Raw genomic sequence first — 22,714 nt, forward strand, 5'->3', positions numbered from 1 at the left:
GCGTGTGTTTGTGCGCACATTGTAAAATCTGACTTGTTGATCTTACTTAAAAGTCATCTTGGAAACCTCGAAAAAGGAAAGTGAATTGACAGTTAATTTACTTTCTATCAGACTGTTGAGTTCACTCTACACTGTAAACTCCAGCATGATGAATGTAAGAAAATACAACTATTAGTTTAAATGTATGTGTATTTCATATATTATCAGTAAGTTTACTTAAATTTTACTTGCAATTTCTTTATTTTGCGAAGTTGTTGCAACTCAAAAATGACAAGTGAATATATAAGTTTTTATAGCAACTTAAGTTTACTGGACTTAAATGAACTGTTTTATGGATTTTGCAAGTTTAAGTTTGATGATTGTTGTTTGTGATAAAACCACACGACAGGGAGTCCTGAAATTTTATGTGAATCCTAATACATGGTTGTTTTTTTGTGTGTTTGTGTGTTTGGTTGGTTGTTAAGATTTTTTTATGTGGCTGAAATGTGAATTTGTTTTGATCGTATTATTTCCACTAACACTGGTCTGGTCTCAAGATTTTGTTAAAATCCTGCCAACTAATCACTCTGTTTTGCTTATTTAATTCATCAAATGCAGTTTCTCTGAATATTAACAAGTAAACAAAAACTAAGTCAGACTAACTTAGTTTACTGAAGTTGCTAAAACTTAGAAAGAATAGGGCAAGTCCAATTTTTAAGTTGCAACAACTTTACAAAATTGAGTAAAAACAAAATTGACCGTATGAAACCTGACTAGCTAGCTAGGAAAATATATTGAGATTAATTATCGTTACTGTTTTACCACTGTAAAAGATATATAGTATACATAGTAAACATGGTTTCCTGAAATTAAGCTTTAATTTTGAAGTTGCAAAAACTTCACAAATTTAAGTGAATATATATTAAAAAAAATAGCAAACTAAACAATTAGATGAATTTAGCCTAATAGTTATATTTTTCAAGAAAATCAGTTCAGGTCCTTTTTTTTGTAAAATCAGCTTGTGAGATTTTACAGTGCAGAGTGTGTGAGTGTGTGTACATTTGTGTGATTGTCTGTGTGCTTAAAAGTAAAGAAAAACAACTTATTTTGCAGCCCAAATGTCACATCTCCGAATCATTGTGATTCATGTCTCATATTGTGATGAGTACCATTAAGACGCTTAATCACTGCAAACACAATTAAACCAATCAGTGTCTCTCTCAAGCTGAGTTTGGAGGACGACTGCGGTACGCCGGGAAAAAAACAAAAGAGGAGCTTTTTAGCCGAGAGAGCGTCTCCAGCTGAAAGCAAAGATCAAGTTTTAAAAGTTTTAAGGGTGCCATTAGATAAACCTTTCATCCATGCATTATTCATAGCCGCCATGTTTCTTTCTAGTTCACTGCCTGTTGTTCGCCGTGTCTCTCTCTGACCTTGTGCACTTGTCTTGTCAACCTTTGGGGTGACAAATCCCTCTGAAGCGAACTTTAAAGCAGGGTGAGGATTTTAATGGGTGGCCTACAGGAGACACTAAATAAAAGGTTGAGTACACTTTATTTTTTAAAAAAATGGTGCGTTCGTGTTCTCTCGGGAGTTGTTTTAAAAAAATCCGAGGGCCAGTTTACGCTCTGAAATCTGCCACCTGCTCTTTCTTTTCCAGCAGAAACCAATTTAAAATAATTGTGAGCGTTTTCCAGCAATAACTTTTAAAAACGTCTGAGGTGAAACAGTAACAATTATCTCTAACATCTTCTGCAATGGTCTCATTATTTAAATGGGTGTGAAGTGCTCCGTTGCTCCTCGCAGGTAAACACACCGTGCTTCTGGGGAAATAATGACAACTCTATGATCAAAAGCTTTAAAAAAATAAAATAATATTAAACAAAAACATCCAGGGAACACTGCCCTGAATGCACTCAATTTACAAAGCTGTTTTATTCAGAGGTTTTACTTAACACACACACCAAAGACCACGACTGCCAATGGAGGTGATTAATGAGTGAACATTACAGAGAATAACGGCACATTGCTCACCAGCATCTACATATAACCTCTAACATTTAATTATCTCAATAAATTCACAGTTATTCATTGTTTCTGAAGCTTTTAGCTGGTGTTTTTTCACAGCTACTCGCAGAGAACATGATTACACAATTCATTATTGTTCCAAAATATTCTGTACAAAGTCAGTTTTATATACCGTACATGCAAAAGAGTGGAAGTCAAGGGTCAGAGTATCGTGCAATAAAAATATACAACAAAGTTAAAGTTTATCTACCAGTTTTTTTGTTTTTTATTTCAAACATTTATCTTTTTCATTTCATGTAGCTAATTCAATGGTTTATGACTTTTGGAACACCATTTACAGGGTTCACACGGTCATGGAAAACCTGGAAAAGTCATGGCATTAGTAAAACCCTCTCAAATTTTAGAAAAGTCATGGAAGTTTGTTGTGTGTAATGAAAGTAAATGTTACATGAATCTTCAGAGGGAAACCTTATGTGTTTTAATATAACAGCAAACGTATTTTCTGTGGCTGCTGAAGTAATGAAGCTCAATTAAAGGCCAAACTGAAAAAGTAGATCTTGAGTTTGCTTTTAAAAATATCAGCCTCCTCTGCTGCCCTCAGGTCTTCAGGCACGCTGCTCCACAAACCATCACATGACGGCTCCCGCCCACATTGTCAGTCATGAGCTGTCCTGATTTCTTGGCAGACGAGTCGGATTTAAACGGCTGTTTTGAGAGTTTATGGAGCTTCTTTGTGTCTCACTGGTCTGAATTGCAGAGTGTTGTTACTGCAGACATCTCAGCGGTGGTTTTTTCTTTTATACGACGCTGTATAAAACTATCCAGGTGCTGCTGGTAGATGTTGAGCGAGTCATTAAAAAGAATGAAGTTAGATATTTTTCTTCTCGTGCTCAGCTGTTGGAGGTCAAGGTTGTTTCTGAGCTTTACCTTTGTGAGACTCGTCTGTCTCTCTGAATGACAGGTCGCACATAAACCGAGCGCCAACGGTCACGAGCGGGAGATTATGAGCGTTTGATGAAAATAGCCGTTGCTGGGATTCATCACGGGTGGCGATGAATCGACCTCCATGCACGTGTTGCAGCGAGGTCACGGAGGGATGTTTTTTTACTTCGCTCTAAGCCACTGACTATAATCTGATAATGATTGGACTCCGAACATCCAGGTATTATCCTCCGAAAATACACAGCAGCGACATTCCTTCTGAACTGTGTTTATTTTAAAGGAGGCGGGAAGCGTTGGCAGAATGGAGGCTGACGTGCAGATGTGTATATAGAGGGTCGTTTTTTATAGACACTTAACTCCAATTAACCTTCATTCTCCTATTTGGCCGTAATCACATTATCCTCTGGCATTTGGCTCTATTTTTCTAACATCCAGGAGAGTCGTCCTGCTACATGCCCACAGAACGCCGAACAAGCTTCTCCTTGTGCTCGATCTCCCAGTTGGCCCGAAAACCAGTCTGGTCTCTCTGCGTCTCCCCCTCCTCACCCTCAGATCTCTCTCAATGCTCTCTTCACGCTCCCTTTTTCGCCCTCGCTACAAATCTGAGATCTGCCCTCGGGCCGCGTCCGGCATCAGACGGCGTCTGATTCATGCTTTCGTTTTGCTGCTGTGGTCAGCTGACTCTGTAGGACGATCGGTTTGGTCTTGCTGGGGATCTAAGTCAATTTCACGCAATGATATGATCAGTTTTCCTGTAAGCATACATGAATGAGCATGTTAACCCTTTGAAACCAGAGCAATTTGACTCGATTTCTTTGAAAAAAAGAACATATATATATATATATATATATATATATATATATATATATATATATATATATATATACTGGAAGAAGGCAAAAAAATGAACCAAAATGAGCAAGAAATTAGTTAAAAAGTACAAGACAATTACCTGAAAATTAGTTAAAAAAAAAAAAAAAACATGCACAAGGCAAACAAAATGCTTAAAAACAACAATCACAATTACTTGGCCAGGATAATCGTGAAATAAAACTTTCATAGTCCCTGTTTGAGCAACATCCTCATCCTTTATCAAGTTTGTTAACCCTTTGAAAGATGAGCAAATTGGCTTTATTTCTTTTAAAAAACATGGAAAGAAGGCAATGAACAAGAAAAGAAGACATGAGGCAAACATTAGTAGGAAATTAGGAAAAAATAATAATAATAATATTAAAAAAAGTGAAAGTGAAAGGAGCAGGGCAAACAAGCACAAGAAAAGTGATGCCTCCCAAGGTTTCAAAGATAAAGGACAGGAACTCCAGAAAAATGTTGTTTTTTTGTTACCGTCATATTCTGCTTTATATCTTTATGATTTAGTTTTGATACATCCAGACACAGTGAGTCATTCTCATTGTCAAAATTAAATCTTAAAATGGACAGATTGAAACAGGCATGCCTCTTTCTTCCCCCCACGCTGCAAAAAAAACACATTCCAGCTGTCAAATACGTTCATTCATGAACTTCCATATAAAACCGTCTCTGACTACCTGCCTGTCCCCTAAAGCAATTATAGGTGAAAGAGCTCACTTTCAGCACCTGAATCCCCCGCGCTCCCAAAAAGGTGCGTGTTGAGCTGTCGCCCTCGCCGACACGTTAGTGGCACATTTTCAGAACTGATGCATGAATGATGAGGCGAGGAATCTGCAGTGACTTTGAAAGATTCGGGAAAGTCACCTCTGTTTGGCTCATAATTTACACCTCGACCCCCAAACTACATTTAACCAAAAAACAGATTCATTTGAACACTTTGGCTACTCTGCAGATTAAGATGCAAAATGTGAGAAAAGGATAAATTATGATCGCAACCTTGTTGATTAATCAGCCATTTTCTTAATTAATCAATTAATTGTTTGCTTTATCAAAATAAAAATAAAAATGTATGTAACACTACGTGAAAGATTATCCAGGTTATACATGCATTTCTGTGGGACCAGGCTTTTTAAAGGTGACATTATGTAATAGCCACAATATCAGTATAGTTTAACCCTTTGAAACCTAAGTTTTTTTTTTCTTTCAAAATCATATAGGAGAGGCAATAACCTACTTAGCAAGACATGGCTCAAAAATGAGCAAAAAATAACTTACTTACTTGAAAAAAAAGCACAAAATAAGCCAAAAATACTAAAAAAAAAAAAAAAAAAGCCAAAAAAGTATATTGTATTTTACTTTTTCTTGAAACAAAATTTTAAGTATAAAATTATTCTAATTACAAATTTAATTTTCTGGACATTTTTCCCTTGTTTTTGGAATATTTAAAAAATATAAAAAGAGTTTCTGTCCAAGTTAGTCACTGCTCTTTTTTTTGGCCTTTGTTTTTTCAAAAGGATCCAAACTAATTTGCTCAGTTTTCAAAGGCTTATGTGGCTTGTAAAAGAAAACTGATGTTGATTCAGATTTCAAAGGGTTAAATGTCCTTATACAAAAAGAGGAGGCTCTTTTGTCTGACCTCAAAGGAAAAAAAACTTGAAACATAAAAAAATAAACATCATAATTGACATCTCTAATATTTTTGGATCAGCTTTGTGAGGAAGTGTAAACACTTGATGGCGTTTTGGGAGGCAGAGCTGTGTATGATTGAGAGGGCTGACACAAGTTTTACGGCCTGAGAGTCGGACCGTTGGTGTTTGCTTTGGAAGCGTCTGAAAGCAGCCAAAAAAGCCGAGCTGAATGCCAGCCGGAGCGGCTGCCAGCAGGCGTACAGCACACAACACACAGCGCCGCTCCGTGATTTTCTGCTACAACCGCACTGACCTCTGAGGAGGCTCTAGCTGCTGACGCATTTCGGACCCGACCAGCCTCACCTCCACCCTCGTCTTCCCCCTTATCTTAGATTTTATGTTCACACCTCGTAAAGACTCAATTTGTCTCCGAGTCTGATCTTCGGGGTGGAAGTCCTCTGTGTCAGTTACATGTTGCATTTTGTGGTGGGGCATCGTAAACCTATCGGGATTAGTTTTCATGGTAACGACACCGCCGCACGTACCGTGACTCATGGAGCATTTTTCCAGAGTGACACCAACACGCTGCAGATCAGGTGGAGAACGGAGATGAACGCGCTCACACGTTACAGCGGCGTGCTGCAAAAACCAGAAAGGTTCGCATGTGGCCATGTTTGACGAAAGTAAGCACACCGGCACCGGACTGTGGGTACCAGACTTTAGTATTTACATTTTATGATACTTTCTACTTCTAGTTCACTTGCATTTCACGCTTCATTTTTCACTTTATAACCAACTACAGTTATTTGACAGATAAAAGTTGCTTTTCACATTTAGATCCCAGGAAACAGCAATATTCAGCAGCCTCTTGTCATGTTTCAGTCGTTCATGAGGCATTTTAGCGGAGATTTCATTTTTCTGTAGTCTGTTGCATAAAATAACCCCGTAGACTGATGAGTGCGCTCCAGCTCCTTTCTTCTCCCTTTGATTTCTCTTTAACTTTGGAAGATGGTTTTATTTAATTAAATGTTCAATGAAAGAAAAAATATTTTAAAAATGAATATATTGTGTCAGTGCAACTTTGATCCAAACTAAATTTTTATATCAGATTTTTTTGTTTGTTTGTTTTCGTGTGTGTGTGTGCGTGTGTGTGTGTGCGTGTGTGTGTGTGTGTGTGTGTGTGCGTGTGTGTGCGTGTGTGTGCGTGTGCGTGTGTGTGTGTGTCTGTCTAACCCATCAGTGGTCTCACAGCCCTTCAGATTTATCTTGTGATCCTTAAATGGAGACATTTTTTTTCTTCCTCTACCCTGTCTTTCTGCCCGCTCCCATTCAGTAGTCATAAAGTGCCGCCACTTTTGCATTGATTTTAGCGTCAGACGCCAAAAGACGGCTTTTGTGTCCACATGATACGCTGCTGGAGCTGCAGCTGAGAACGCTGACGTTACGTAGAAACGTTCACTGTGTTATTATATGCTGAACGGCCAGACGGCACCTGCTGCGGCAGCATGATGCGCAGACAAGTGGCGTCAGTGGAGAACAAAGCCGAACAAAACCTGTCGTGGCTGCATGATACGCCTTCACACAGCGCCGGGTTGAAATGCTCTTACAAAAGAAGTAGTAGGAGCACAAAGGTTCCTGTAGGGCAGGCGGAGGTGCAGTGGATGGATCCAACAAACCCTGGACTTTCATGCAGGAGTCGAGTGTTCACTTCTGGTCTGAATGTGATGTTTTTTTACATTTTACTGAGTACCTCTTTAATCCTAACAGTCCGTGCCAGTGTGTGCGTTTGTTGACGTCCCGGCGCTGGTTACCATGTGCTTTTGTTGCCTAAAGATAACCACGTGCAGCGTAATCCCACCATGTGCTTGTGTTGACGTGGAAGTCCACTGCAAAGCGGCAACACGTGACGACTTGTCATGATACGTGTTGAAAGTCCAGATATCAGGCAAATAAAGATCTAGTTATCAAGTTAGACAGCGTTCAAGAGTTCATGTCCTTGTCCCTCTCCTAAACACCTGATCAGAAATGTGTGTTTGAAGTATTCCTTTGTTCTGATCTGAAGTAAAATCTCATAAACATATCATCCACAGGGGACATTTTTCTGCAGACTGGTACTTTTTGATATTTTTGAGCACATTTTGCTGTTGAACTTCTGTACTTTCACTCACTGTGAGTCGGATCTTGAACTCTCTGCTTGTAATGGAGCAGCTTTACGTTGCTGTTCTTGCACTTTCAGTAAAGATTTACAGTAGGTACCGTTTCCCCCGCAGAGCGGCGGTCTCATGGCCAGGTGTGATGTCACCATCATATGTTCTGTGTTATTCTCCGCGAGTGACGTAAAGGACCATCTAAAAATCTGATTTGAGCGGCTCAGCTAAGTTGTTTAAAATTTGATTTGACTCAGATTTCAAACCACCTACAGGATGACTCGTACGTGTTTCTTGCCATCCACACTTGATAAAAACAATCTGATTCCAATCTGGATATGCCAGAGATCAGATTTAGGCTGCCGGTCCCAACATGACCGTACCCTCAGTTTCTCCTTTGTTATCTGGCCTGTGTGTTTGTCCTCGGCCCTCGCTGCGTCTCTCAGCAGACGCTGTGACATCATCCTTTAGTTTTGTTGTTGCAAACTTGTGACGGGTGCTGAATCAAAAGGTCTCACTGACACAAAACAGCAGCTTCCAAAATAAACTCAGCGTAGACATGATGCAACTCCCTGGACTTCCTGTTATTGTTCCTCTTTAAGTTTTCCTTTCTTTAACTTTCTCACAGATGAAATAATCGTGTCATATGGGAACGAATGTAATCATTCTGTTAATAACAGCAGCTGATTTTCCTGCTCAATAAAACATGCTGATGCAGGCTGAGGCTTCGCCGTCCGTCCTGAAGGTCTGACTTTGTGTGTTCACTCCTCAGATTTGTGTCCTTTTCACCTGCCGGCATAAATTGGTTTCCCCCCCAACCATGTGTCGCCGTCTTCTTCTTGTTTATCGTACACCTCTCTTGTACGGACGATCCTCTCTTCCGGCTCTCGACGCCATTATTTTCCTGTTTTGCATGTCGCTTGCTGAGTTAGCTCGCGCTGTCAGCTGCCTGCTGAGTGATCCGTTCGCCTCTATCTCAAAAGCTTCTCAGTAATTGCCGGGTAATTGTTTGTCCAGCAACGCGGCACACGAAAGCCCGCTCTCTCATTATGTCTGTTGGATTTTGTCGAAACAATACGCCGTCAAAAAAAAAAAATAAAGAGATCTCTGCCTTGTGGCAAGATTCTGTCACATGTTTCCAAACCCAATTATTCAAATAACCTGGACGGGATTGAAACAGGAATAATCTCTCCCAGGTGGCATACAGTTTTCACTTTGTTTTAAGAAAAATAAGCTTTCTTGACTCATAACCGCCTCTGGCAAACATCCAGCTCCGCCACATTCCTCTTTCACATGACCTTCTCACAGACCCGGCCTGCAGCGAACGCCACGCCGTCCGTCCTCGACCACACCTCCCTTTGACTGGCCCAGATAATTCAGACTCACTTATCTTTGCCTCCTCTTCCTCCTCCTCTTCCTCCTCCTCCTCCTCCTCCTCAGTGTTTTTACAAGTTTTGACTCAACTCCAGAGATGCAATTGGCTTGTAAATTTCATTTATGTGTATTTACAGTTCGGTTTTACAAGGACAGATACACCCCCGCTCAAACACTGGGAGCCTTTGAAATTTATCACAGTGTTGCCGTCGTGTCAGGTGTTCTTCAGTCCTGCAGCCAACCGTCAGAATAAAGGATCCTGCAAACCATGGATACTCGAAACTTTACATTTTAGCAGCACTGTGGTTCATGTGTGCTTAGGTTTAGGCACATAAACCACTTAGGCTTTATTTACAATCTTCTGCATTGTTCAAGTGACCCAATTTAGATTTTTTTCCTCTCATGTGGCACAGATCGAATATGTATCTTAAACATGCGAGCAGGGAAAAAAAGCACATAAAATCAATGTTTTCAGTTCAGTTTCAGGCCTCGTATTTCAGTTTGTGTTTGTTTGTTTGTTTGTTTGTTTGTTTGTTGGTCTTCATCAGTGGTGTGCAGGCGGGCAGTTGTCTCACCTCGGTGTTACGCCCAGCGTTGCCAGATGAACGATAATTATCATATTTGTTCGATATTTTTTGCCTCTGTAAGATGTGTGATTAATAATTCCAACATTGCCTTAATGTACGATAATTTGACCGTGATGACATAAACATGACGTCACGTTCAGGTTACATTTGGCGAGCGTGCACCGCTGTCGCTTGTTTTTGGAAACACTCGGTGTAAATGTACGAAAGTGCAAATACAAATGATTTATATTTAGTTTCATTGATTTAAAACTGCACAGTAACTGGTTACTAAGACTGTCAAAAGAATCCAATTCAGTGAATAAATACGGTTCTTAAAAGTACTTAGTTACATTACATCATTTTCTCTGATGTACCAATCAGCCCAGTTATTGATTTATTTAATTTATTGTAATAATTATAATTAATTGAATAATATTATTTAATTAGCTTAAGCTTTGTCCTTAAATATTTCATTGCGAAGCATCAAAAGGCTTTTAGTTGGCTGCCTTGTGATTTAAGTTTATAGTGGTAGGCTACCACGAAAAAATGTCAAACTGAATGGACGTTTTCACATTAATGCTCCTTTCTACTTGTATAAAACGTCAGCGTACTGGAAAAAAAAAACCCAAAAACAACATTAGCTGTGGGCTGAGAAACAGCTTCTCTCTAAGGCATTCGATATTAGCAGATGTGTCAAAAAGTCGTTTAAATACTTGTTTACTAAGTTATACATTTAATCTATTCATTGTGATGATTGTACGGTAATTTTTCTCAGAATACAACAGTTCTGAACCTCTGGTTCGATAGTTTAACATTTCCAATCTGGATACGCTGGTTACGCCCCCCACAGTCAGCTCATATAATAAATACGCCACTGTAGAAACGTAGATATGATACATGATGTATATGTGGTTTGTATAAACAGACAATGCCAGCATTTTCTTCTGGTTATGTGCTGCTGCAGCGTAAATGTTAGGAATCAGTCGAATTATGCTTTAACACGGGGTTTTTGAGTTGGTCAGCTGCTTTCGGGGAATAGCTTGATTTTCTGTTATTTTTGCACATTTGTTTCCTTGCTGATTTTTAGATGAGAAGTATTGTTTGTGAACATGTCATCTTGTTGCTTTAATCCATGCGAAAACACATGTGTGAAAATGATGATTTGTAGTTTGAAGGGGATTACATGTTGCTTTCATGCCTCAGTTAAGGTATGGATTAAACAAAGGAGCTCTCGTGTCTTCATTTTTCAGGTTTAGAGGTGGTGGTAGACTGACTTTGTTATTGGATAGAGCATGATCAGCTATTTCCCTACTTTTTCAAGTTTTTCTGCCAATCAGCTGTAGCCTCATGATTATCCAGATATAAGTATATAATATATAATAAGTATTTTTTTTATTGAACTCTCTGCAAGAAAGTCAATCAGCAACTTTCCCAGAAGAACTTAAAATCTTTCAGAGATGTAATGAAATCAAAATATGTTTACATGTATATATATATATCTACACTATGTCAATGTGCCTTACATTACTCTTACATTAACTCATGTCTGTAACTTTTTGTAATTTTACACTTCATACTGTGAACCTCTGCTCGTTTCTCAGGGGTTTTTTTTCAGATTTCACAAACTTTCACTTTACGAAAAAGATGCACAACTCTTTAATTTAGATTTAGCTAGATTGTACATATTGGTATAGTATTTTCTAAAATTGGACCAAAAAGGTAGGCAGAGGTTAGACTTGTTATCTATTTTGTCAATAATTAAAAGGCCAAATATTTCAAGGCGCACTGTTTTTCAAAAGGTAGAAAGCCTTCAATAAATGGGCTTGACGCCTACGTGTGACCCATTTAGTGAAGGCGTTTTAACTTTTGCAAAACAGTGTGCCTTGCAATTTTTTTCTTTCTTTCAGTGTTGACTTATTGACAAACTAAATATAAAGTATAACCTCTCCCTCTTTTTTGGATCATCTTTGTCCTTCAATCCAAACAGCATCTGTTTTTGAAAACCTACAGTGTGCAGTAGCCCTCCTCTGCCAAACTTTTTTAAAAAACATACATTTCCTCAAATTCCTCATGATAATTTTCGATGTTTCTTGATTTTTTTTGCAATAATTATTTCATTTTCTCTGAATATGTCTTTATGTTACGCACTAAAACACCAGAGTAAAATCTTTATCTGTGACAGTGTGCCCGATGAGGTGGATTCTCAGTATCAGAGTCAATGAAACCACTGAAACACTTTCTTAAATTGTTTCATCCCTCTTCTGTGATGATAAAATCTGCCATCGATTTTGTTGAAAATGCCATCCAGACCGGCAGTGGTTGGATGCAGTTGTCGTGAAGGGTAACACCTCTCTTCAGTCGCCCCGCTGAGTACGAGGTAACCGTTAGCACCGTTAGCACCGTTAGCACTAGCTGCAACCATTTCGGTTCAACTACCTCCATGTTTGCATGTGACATCAGATTTGATTCTATATTTCTATTGGCTGCCAAAACAAGTTCCTTCCCTCCTGTTTTTACCGTAAACATGCAGAAACGAAGCACTTTGCCAGCTCTTTCATTGTGACTTTAAGGGGCCGTTTACACAGCGACGGTTCTTGCACGAAATGTTAAACTTTTGTTGCGGTTTGGCCTTTCTTTCACTCGACAATGGCGTTTTGGGTGCTTGAAAACGCAAACTTTTGAAATCGAGTTCTAGAGTGAAATCTCCTGAAATCGCAGCCCCCTCTGTCGGCGTGTATTTGGCAATGATCCTGTGAGAACGGTGATGTCATGGCTGCAGTATGTGCATACGCATGGTCTTCTTCTATGGTATGTCATTACAAAATAGCACTGCAAACTACTGGCCAGCGTTTTGGGTTGTTTTTGCGGATCCGTGTACACGAGGATCGTTTTCACAATGTTGTCATGTGAACATGGAAAAAGCAATGGAAAGATTTTTCCGGTTTTTAGGCTGTTCTCATCTAAACGTGGCTTAAGGCGCTGATTAAGACAAAGAAAGGAATCATTCACTGATTACAGAACCTCAAACATGAGGTTTTGCAGCTTTTCTCTCTTTTAAATTATCGGAAATTAAATACTTTATTGTTTTTGTGTCTGACATTGTCACCTTTTTTCTCTGGGAACTCGACATTTTATAGATCAAGTAATTCATCCTAAGTAGATGGTTATATAATGACCATGAAATGACTGCTATTTTGCAACCTCAGTTAACTGCACCAGCAGCCCTCCGTCTGATCTCCACTTCCTGGACTGAGTTTTATTTACTCACTGAATAACAGCAGAGAGCTGTGAAGCTCGCTTCTAAAACAGGAAATGGAATTGGCTTTTGCAAATGGTGTGTGTGTGTGTGTGTTTGCATTACGGAGTCAGAGAGACAGAGCCACGCAGCACTTTAATATCCCCAATAACGCTGGAGAGACGGGGCATCTGTTTGAGAATCCCACATCAAACGCGGCGACATGTCAGCGCAGGGTTACGCATATATTTCCCTTGTTGTTCCCATCCAACAGGAAGCGGCAGGCGTTCAGGGAGAGCTGATGACGGCAAGGAGATACTGTTTTGATCAAAAAAGTGAGGACAGTAGAAACCAAGCTGGGAGAGTACTCGAGTAAACACACATTTACAATCTAAACAACTACGAGATAAAATGAATCGGTTATCAAGGTTTGGTTGTGTTCTTGTTCTGCGGCTGTGCGGGCCGGGATGTTGTTTTGCTGCGAGGGCATCTGGAGGAGATTAGGGTCCAACCTGACACTGCAGCCCCGGTGAAACATGACTCAGGGATGAATGGAGACTTTTAGACCAGTGTCTGTCTTCCCACACGTTGTTCTGCTATTCTTTATTTGTCCATCACCCAATAAAACACGCACGGCGTTATCTGATACCCACAAGCTCGCAGAGCAAAACAAGCTTCTGCCAATCTCTCTCTCTGCCCTCCTTTTTTTTAAAAACAAGCCGCTTTTTGCGTTTTTTTTTAAAAATCGTGTAAGAAAGCAAAACCTCGGAAAAACGAGATGTCACCGGCGATGTTATTAATTTCAAATCATCTGTCCGCGCAGATTCTACATCATTGACAGAGAATGTCATTAAGGTCAGCAAATGTCTGTTTTTTCTCTCGCAGCGGAGCGCCAAACAGCGAGCGTGAGGGAATGTAACAGAATAACACGAGTTTCAACCCAGCCGAGACCAAATTACCTGCAAAAAGAGGTCCGTATTCAGAGCTGGTGTTTTGCTACAGTCTACATTGCTGCGGGTTGGACTCTTATTAGATTGGGCCTGCGTTTCCACTTGTGGCTCAAACGAGGCCCTCCGACGGCCCTTTATCCAGTTACGTCTGGGCCCCGGCGCTGCGGGGGGCTCACATTTGCTCCTCAGTTGTGGACTAATGCTCGTCACCGATGCTTCCTGCAGGTAGAGCAAACAGAGCTGACCGCCACTCAGCTGGGCAGCAGAGAAAAGAAGCATCACCGCTGTCCTGCTGCATCCAGGGGCGGATCATGAGACAGCGGGGCCCTGGGCACAGACCTGCAGGGGGCCCTGTCCTGTGTCATTTGTCGTCGTTTTGTCGTTTTCAGATAGTTTAAAGTCAGTCTAAGTCTCTCTGTCTCTTAATAGCCGGTTTGAGTCTATTTGAAGTTGCTTTGCATCTCTGTGCAGTCGTTGTGAGTCTCTTTGCAGATGTTGTGCCTCTCGTTGCATTCCTTTTGTTACTCTTTGGAGTCTGTTTGAATCTCTTTGTGGTTATTTTATACGTCGTACGTTTATACGTTTGTTGTCTTTTTTGTCTTTTGATAGACATTTTGGGTCTTTTGGTAGTTGCTTTAAATCTCTTAGTAGTTGTTTTGCCTCTTGTCATAGTCTTTTTGTGTCACTTTAAAGATGCTTTTCACATCTTTGTAGCTGCTTTAAATCTCTTTGAAGTCATTTTGTGTGTGTTTATGGTGATTTTATGTCTCTTGGTAGACTTTTATTTATTGTGTGTCTTTGTGTTTTTGCCCTTTTTTGTTGCTGTGAGCCTCTTTGTCACTGTTTTGAATCTCTGTGCTGTCATTTTGTGTCTCTTTGTGGTCGTTTTTCGTCTTTTGATAGACATTTTGTGTCTTTGTATATGCTGTTTGTCTCTTGTTAGTTGCTTTGAATCTCTTTGTAGTTGTTTTGCATCTTCCTAGTTGGTAATGTCTGTTTTTGAGTGATAGTTTGCAGGTAAGGTGCAGTAATCTGATGTGTGTGTATATATATATAAATATATATATATTCATATACAGTATATATGTGTAAGAATGTGCTGTGGCAGTTTAATGCTGCAGTTAGACTTCCGTATCTCAGTGAAAGCTGTTTTGTTGCCTCCATAATTGCCAGACTAGATGCCGCCACTGCTGCTGTCATTGTATTTTTACTTTTTATTGTGAGAGAATCTGTGAGTCGAGGTAGTGACACGTTAAGGCGTATCTGCCGCTTTCCGTGCTCAGCCTTACAAACATTTATCAGTGGCCCTGAGGATGTGTGTGTGTGAGCGATATATTCAGGAAACATACATTGTTTACATTTCTTCGACCAGTGAAAGAGAAGACTACGCGCCGCTGCTCTGTTTGAGAGCGTGCCATCTTCCCTGCACGGGTTTCAATTTCAACCCCCTCAGCACATCAGCCGCACGATTGCTTCCTACTGCAATTTATTACGGGCAAATTGAAAGATTCAAAGGTGTGAGTCAGTTTGTGTCGGCCGTGAACGAGCCGGCTTTACACCGCCTCTCTGCGTCTCTTTACACGGCCGCAGCTCCGGCTCATCTGGGTTTGTGCGAGTCATTGTAACCGAGTCCTCAGGAAAGAGTGAGACAGAGGGAGAAAAGAGGGAATTTTCCAAAGCAGAGAGGGAGGATGGCAGTGGTCCCATTAGTTGACCCCCATGCGAGCTCTCTGGAGGCATATAGGCTTACTAGCGTCAAAGCATAAGAATATGCAGCAGGCAGCATCAAAGCGCAGCGCCGGGTAGCCGATAGCTTGTGGTGACATTGTGCTGCGGGACAGAGCACTCTCCGCCATCATTACCGCGGATCCCTCACATCGTCTATTTATAATCAATTTTCCGTTCTCTCATATGGTGTCGGGGAGAGAGAGGGACAAAGAGGGGCTGAACAGGGAGCTGGTGGAGCGCTGCTGCTAACACGCCGCAGAAATTACACAACAGGGACCGTTCACATAAATGGACCCAGACGTGTGAAAGTAACGGCGGTTTAGTGAGGCCATTTCTTTAAAACCAGAGCGCGGGCGACGAGGAGTAAAAACAATTCCTGCTGGGTCATACTTCAACTACGGCTCCCTTTTAAACAAGCCCATAAACTTTTTAAAGCCGCATCATTATTCGCAACCAAATGGCCTCATTTAGGGACTGTTTGTTATTTATGAGATAGGAGGGGGCGCTGCAGCAAACGGGGAGGCATGCCAAATAACATTTTTAAGCTCTGGAGAAGGACTGATGTTATTTTTATTTTGGCTTATTTGTGTTTTGTATTTATTTCACTGCCGATTACAACCAGCAGGTTTGGAAGTGATCAACTTAGTTTTATGTCTCTCTGCAGTCATTTTGTGTCTCTTTGCAGTCATTTTGTGTCTCTTTGCAGTCATTTTGTGTCTCTCTGCAGTCATTTTGTGTCTCTTTGCAGTCATTTTGTGTCTCTCTGCAGTCATTTTGTGTCTCTTTGCAGTCATTTTGTGTGTGTTTGTTTTTCCCTTTTTTGTCATTGTGAATCTTTGTTTTGTTTTGTCTCTGTGGTTGCCCTCGTCTCGTTTTCATTTTGCATCTCTTTGTAGTCATTTGGAGTCTCTTTGAAGTAGCTCTGTGTATCTTTGTAGTTTAATGTATCTTTGTAGTCATTTTGTGTGTCTGTCGACACTTTGAGTAATTTGTAGTTGCCTTAAGTCTCCTTGTTGTCATATTGAGCCTCTTTGAAGCTGGACTTTGTATCTTTGTAGTCGTTGTTTGTGTCTTTGCAGTAGCATTTAATCTCTTTGTCATCATTTTGTGTTTTTAAGCAGCTTTTCTTTTCAAATCACCAAAATGACACCATTTATCATGGCCAGAAAAACAAAAAAACAGAAAGTCTTCTAAAATGTTCTAAAATTTCAGATGGTCCTTGGATACATTATGTGCAGGGAACATTTCCATGAAGAAAAAAATCAACTTTCAAACATGAAAGGGCAAATTTTTTTAAATCTGATAACGAGGGAGGCTCAAGAAAAATAAAATGAATAGCTTCGCAGAGGGCGAAACAAACCCACTTCCCTCCTCCGATAAATAAAGAACTGTCCCTTACGGGCGCAGATATCAGCAGTGAGCGAGTATTGTTGTGCTGCTTCTTTTCCTCCCTGCGTTTATTATCGGGGGATTTTTACACTCTGAGTTTACATGTTTTATTTGTGTGTATTGAAAACTCACTCATGAGTGGAATTTGTTTTGATTTGGTTAAATGTCAAAGGAAGCGCGCTGTCAGAAGAAGAACGCCGCTAAGACATGTTTGTTCGCCCAGATGAAAAAAACTGAAATGTAGCTCTGTGTGTGTGTGTGTGTGTGTGTGTGTGTGTGTGTGTGTGTGTGTGTGTGTGTGTGTGTGTGTGTGTGTGTGTGTGTGTGTTTGGGGTGTGTGTGTGTGTGTGTGTGTGTGTGTGTGTGTGTGTGTGTGTGTGTTCACTCCCTTCCTGAAAGCATTGTTGATGGAGGTGATGAACCCTGGTTGCGATGACATTCTGTGTGCGTGTGTGTTTCTGTGGTGTTATGTTTTGTCTTTGACTCGCTGATATGTTAAAGGACGTGCAGCTCAGCTCGAGCTCGTGACTGTGACGGGGAAATATGACCAAACACAGAAACAAAACGGGGTCAAGAGTTCTTCTTTTCCCCGTTCTCTGCATCCCGGTACTGAAGTCTGGCTCAGGGACACCTGGATGAGGTGTGTGGCCTCGCGGTGCCACTTTGCTCCCACTTCCCCCGCGACGACAGTAATAAGTCTGAAGGTGTAACCAGTTTGAGAACTGATGTGGCCGAAAGGAAACAAATGGTAGCACTGACCTTTTTGTTAATCTCTCTCATTTTTCTGGTGCTTCACGTCGACGCCATCAGAGCGCGGCGTGGCATTACCGCGCCCTCCGAGTCTCGCTGCGTTTAATTAATGATAAAGTAATGATCTGTGACATTTGCTGGTAATTTGCCGCTCTGTTTTTAATAGCAGGAGAGACTTTGCTGCTTTCTCTGATGAAAACACGCTGCGACAGGAAGGTCTGCTGATTCATGTTAGCTCTGTTACAACAGCAGCCGGGCACAAAATGTACCCGGTCAAACAAACATCTTGCATCGAGCCAAAAACAAACGTTAAAGAATCAGTTAGTCTATTTTTGATCCATTGATGAATTATTTCATTCATATTTCATGCAGTAAAGACAACATTTGCTTACTATACCTACTTAGATACCAGGTAAAAAATAATAAAATAAATTTGTATTTTTGTGTTTGGGGCTGTTGGTTTGGACAAACGCTATGTCATGTTTGGCTCTACAAAATTATGTGCCATTTTTGGACATTTTATAGACAAATTATTGCGGCCCTAATAATAGTTATGGCCCAAAGCATAATCAGTTCAGTTTGCACACAAAAAAATGAATTACCAGGTCATTATCCCAAAATTATGAGAAAAGTTTTTTAATGAAAAAAATTCTCTGAATTAACAATAATTTAATCTTTTTAGTTCAGAAAAACGAGCAGTACTTTTTCTTACATGAAGATTTTTCTCATAACAAAATAAAAATGTACAAGATATTAATGTTAACAGTTCTGAAAATGGGAATTTAAGAGGTTATTTTCTCAATAATTAAGAAAAACAACAGCATTTTTTTTTTTACAGCCGTGAAAAATTTTCTCATATTTCTGAGATAATAATCTCATTAACTCAGAAATACAAATTTGCAAGGTTATGATTGAGTTTATTCAAAAAGGCAAAAGCAGAACTTTTTCTTTCATTAAAACTTTTTTTAGCAGTCTTTGGTAACAGTGTTGTTAAATTCAGGGGAATTTTTTGCCCAAGCAAAATAAATAAAGTATATGGGCTCGCTGATGAAAACGTGCAGATGTAACTTAAAATAAAGGTAAAAAAAAAAATAGAAAAAAATCCAAGTCAAGACTGAAATTGAAATGTTAGTAAAAAAAAAGGACTTTACATTTAAGCTACAATTTTAACCTTTAAAAAAGGTTTTGAAATAATCTCGATGTTAATCAAACATTAAGCTGGGCCTCTCAGTCCTGAAATAAATCACAATCATTTCAAGTGTCTAAACTAAAAGATGTAATTTGAAGTGTAAATACTGAAAACAGCTGAAATGTCAGAATAATGGAAAAGAAACAACTGAAGTAAATAAAAGGCTCAAAACAAACTCTGCAAGTCAAAACGTTGACTTATCGACTAGTAAGTCTAAACCTTTGGAAGTGCAGTTAGTCACAAACATAATAAGTGGTTCATCACAAACTGTAATGACATCTGTGACTAAACTGATAAAATAATACATCACCTCACATGCAAAAGAACGGGGATCAGAGAAGACACATTTGATTGACAGCTGTCCTCAGAGATCGCAGAGTAAAAGCAGCAGCTCTTCTTCAAAGCTATTACTAAAATAAAAACAACTACAAATATATAAGGCTGATTATTTTTAAAAAACTCAATCAGAGTCCATCAAACGCCTCACTGACAGGCGGCGGCGTCAGTGCAAACCGCAGTCCGTCATTTTAAACTGAGCGTGAGCTCGATGGCTGCTACTTCGGGAAAGTTTAGAGAACAAAGTGAACTTGAATTAAACTTTAAAAACCATGTGAACAAATTGAATCACTGAAAACTTGTGCTCCTCGCTGGCAATTTAAAGTTTGTAATGAAGAAAATGGAGAGAGAAAACAACACAAAAGCTTTCTGAGAGAGTGAAAATTATTCAGCAAATAAACAGAAAAGGCTCTGCGACATCTGCCGCATTTTACCTGCCCAAAAACAATCAGAAAGCTTTGAGGTGACTTAATACTGCAGGACAGCTTAACCACTAATTACTCGCTTAGGGGGGATCATTGATATTTTTGACACAGCGCTTATTATTCATGGATCACATTTGCATTAAAAAGCAGGTGGATTGAAAGGACTTTTTCCTTTGAGTTTGTCCCTCTGACATCAAACGTTTGAGATCAAAATGTTCCAACAATAATGATAATCAGCAATAATAAGTACTAACTGCACCTTACATTACAGTTTTGATTCATTCAAACAAATTTGAGTTAATTATGTCATTAATTTAGAAAAAGATAATAGAATTAAGGAGACTGTTATCTTGTTAATTAAGAAAAACGTACAGATTTTTTTCTTTCAGTAAATATTTGTCTTAATTCTGAGATATTATTCTCATAAATTCAGAAACATGAGAATTGACAAGACTTTGACCTCATTCAGAAAAATTTGATTTTGCATGATTTTAATCTCATGAATTCAGAAAAACTGGAGCAAAACGTTTTTCAGTGTAAAATCTCATAATTCTGAAATATTATTCTTGGTAATAAAAAAAAAAGATAGAATTTCCGAGGTTATTATCTCGTAACTTCAGAAAAATGAGAATGTACAGTGATATAATCTAGTAAATTGAGATAAATAAGAGCAGAACTCTTTCTTTTAGGAAACATTTCTCAGAATTTTTAAAATGACAATCTTGTTAATTTGGAAAATTGAGAATTAAGAGATATGAAAAAAGTTTACACTGAAAACAAAGTTCCACTCTTGTTTTTCTGAATTAATAAGATTAAATATTTCAGTGATAATATTCTCATTTATTTAGTTTTTATCTGGTTAATTCAGAAAAGTGCGGATTTAAAGGCTATTATGTTGTAAATTCAGAAAAACAGGAGAAAACATTTTTTTCATAATTTTGAGATAATAAACTTGTTAACTGAGAAAAGTGAGCGTTTACAAGATTATAACGTCCATTTCCACGTACTTTTCTCATAATTCAGAGAGAATAATCTCATTCGTTCTGAAAAATGAGAACATACGAGGTTATCATCTTAATAATCAGCAATGATAAATTTACAAACAGGTCTTTACATTACAGTTCAGATTCATTCAGACGTTCTCGGTCCGGTGAGACTTTTTCAGAAATGAGAGAAAAATCAGCACGGCCTCCATCTGCTAACACTCGTGGCGGCCGAGCTTCCCGGACTCGGAGGTCCCCCCACGCTCTGCCTGGAGTCTAGAATTATGTGACTGCTTGATGAGTAGTTGTGTCGAGCTGGAAGGTCCTTGGCAGGAGGCCTTGGGCACCACTGGAAGACTATCAGAGTGCAGAGTCATTAGAAATCCCTCATTCTCACTCCGCTGTGTAAACGGCCCCGCGGCCTCCAATCTGAGCGGGCCCCGAGGAAGGATCACCTCCGTCGGGCTGAAATTGGATCGTGCACGGAGGAGGGGGGGGGAAGTTATGTGTTCCTATTTATTGACTCGGCTGCAGAGATCACTAAAGTGTTTCAAGGGAGAATAAAGTTTGGGGAGTTTTTCCCATAAGCATTGCGGGCGTTTGTGGAGTGACAAGTTGCCTTCATAAAAGCCCTAAATGACTATGGAGACGAGAAGTCCGTTGGAAACGTACTTAAACTCACATCAGGTCCACCACTTTATTTTGTTTGTTTTTTTAATCCCAGCACAGCAGGTCCCCAAACACAACTGTAATGGATCCTGACTGCTGGAATAATGCGTTTTTAAGTGTATTTAAAAAAAACAAAAAAAACACGACCCAAAAGCACCAAGACGGGGCAGCACCTGCAGCATCTGCAGAGCAAATTCAGCTTAATATCAGAGCCGGAGAAAAGGCACTCCCAGCATGAAATTAATCAGTTCACGCGAGCCACTATAATACTTTGGAAATGGTTGTTAAAATCACAGCATATTTTTGCTGTTCAAACCACAGTGAAGATTATTTCAGCTCAGTCGCAGCATTTGAGCCCGTGCTTTCCTGAGTCAATCCTCTTCAGTCTTTAAATATCTCCCAAATGATCAGAAATATTATAATACATCATATTTCTGCAGCTCGTTCTGCAAATAAGCTGACTGAAACAAGAAACACCTCATTCACAGTAAAGGAGCCAAAAGAACAAAAGAGACCTAAAAATGTTACTTACTACCAAATTACTTTTTAGCCTACTTGTTACTGATGTTCACATGTTCAAAATGATTATTCATTCTTTTTTAACCCTATACTTATACTGTGACACTTTGTATTTTTGTCAACTAAATGTATTAATGCTTTGATTGCTTATATTTTAGTTACATTTTTATGTTTTCTGGGTGAGGTTTTTATATAAGCCAGTACACGTTTCTACCACACCCTTACATGTACATTTTATATGTTTTATCCTGATTGTGCTTTGTATTATGAGAAACACATAAACTAAAGTAATTTTATTTATTTGTAAACAACACAGACAAATAAATTTGTGTTATTACAACATAGTTTCATCGCAAGTTATCAAACTGTGCTCAAAAGTATCAAAAAAGGCCCCTTATGGGGGTGTAGGAGAGGGACAAAATTCCTGCACACTGCCTAACTTGCAAAAGAAATACATTTATTTTGACGTTTCGATAACTAGATCTTCATTTCCCTGATATCTGGATTTTCAAAAAGTTCTCATTTTAAGTCTTCACGTTACCTCTTTGCAGTGGACTTTAACGTCTTTAATTTCGCTTAAAGTGTCCTTCTGTATCTGCTGTTGATGCTCCAGGATGCTGCTTACGTAATGTCAACAAAAGCACATGGTGGGATTACGTTACGAAAACGTTATGTTTAGGCAACAAAAGCACACAGCAGCCAACAGCAGAACAGCAGCAAACATGGTTAGGTTCAGGGAAAAGCTCGTGTGTTAAGAACAAAAAACATCACATTCAGATGGAAAACGGCGCATCATGCACAGTGAGCTTTCATCGCCTGTTGTGTAATAACCGATAACCGTACTTTATTAAATGTTTTTTTAACAGATGTATATTTAACTTTATTTGTCAGTACTTCATTTAACTTTATTGAAACTGTATTTCATTCAATAGCTTTGTGTTTTAGAAGTTAACATTTAAGGGACATTTAAAAATATCGACATATATATCGTGCATCGTGATATCACCTTA

The 22,714-nt window shown here is 39.3% G+C and overlaps 1 protein-coding gene across 2 annotated transcripts in view; it reads left to right on the plus strand.

Annotated features, from left to right (window-relative positions):
• Positions 1-22,714, plus strand: part of flrt2 (fibronectin leucine rich transmembrane protein 2) — a 256,493-nt gene that overhangs the window by 198,654 nt on the left and 35,125 nt on the right. The window lies entirely within an intron of this gene.

The sequence above is a fragment of the Plectropomus leopardus genome, chromosome 16 (assembly GCF_026936395.1).
Source record: "Plectropomus leopardus strain MGB_pleo_1.0 chromosome 16, ASM2693639v1, whole genome shotgun sequence".
In the NCBI taxonomy this organism is placed as follows: Eukaryota; Metazoa; Chordata; class Actinopteri; order Perciformes; family Serranidae; genus Plectropomus; species Plectropomus leopardus.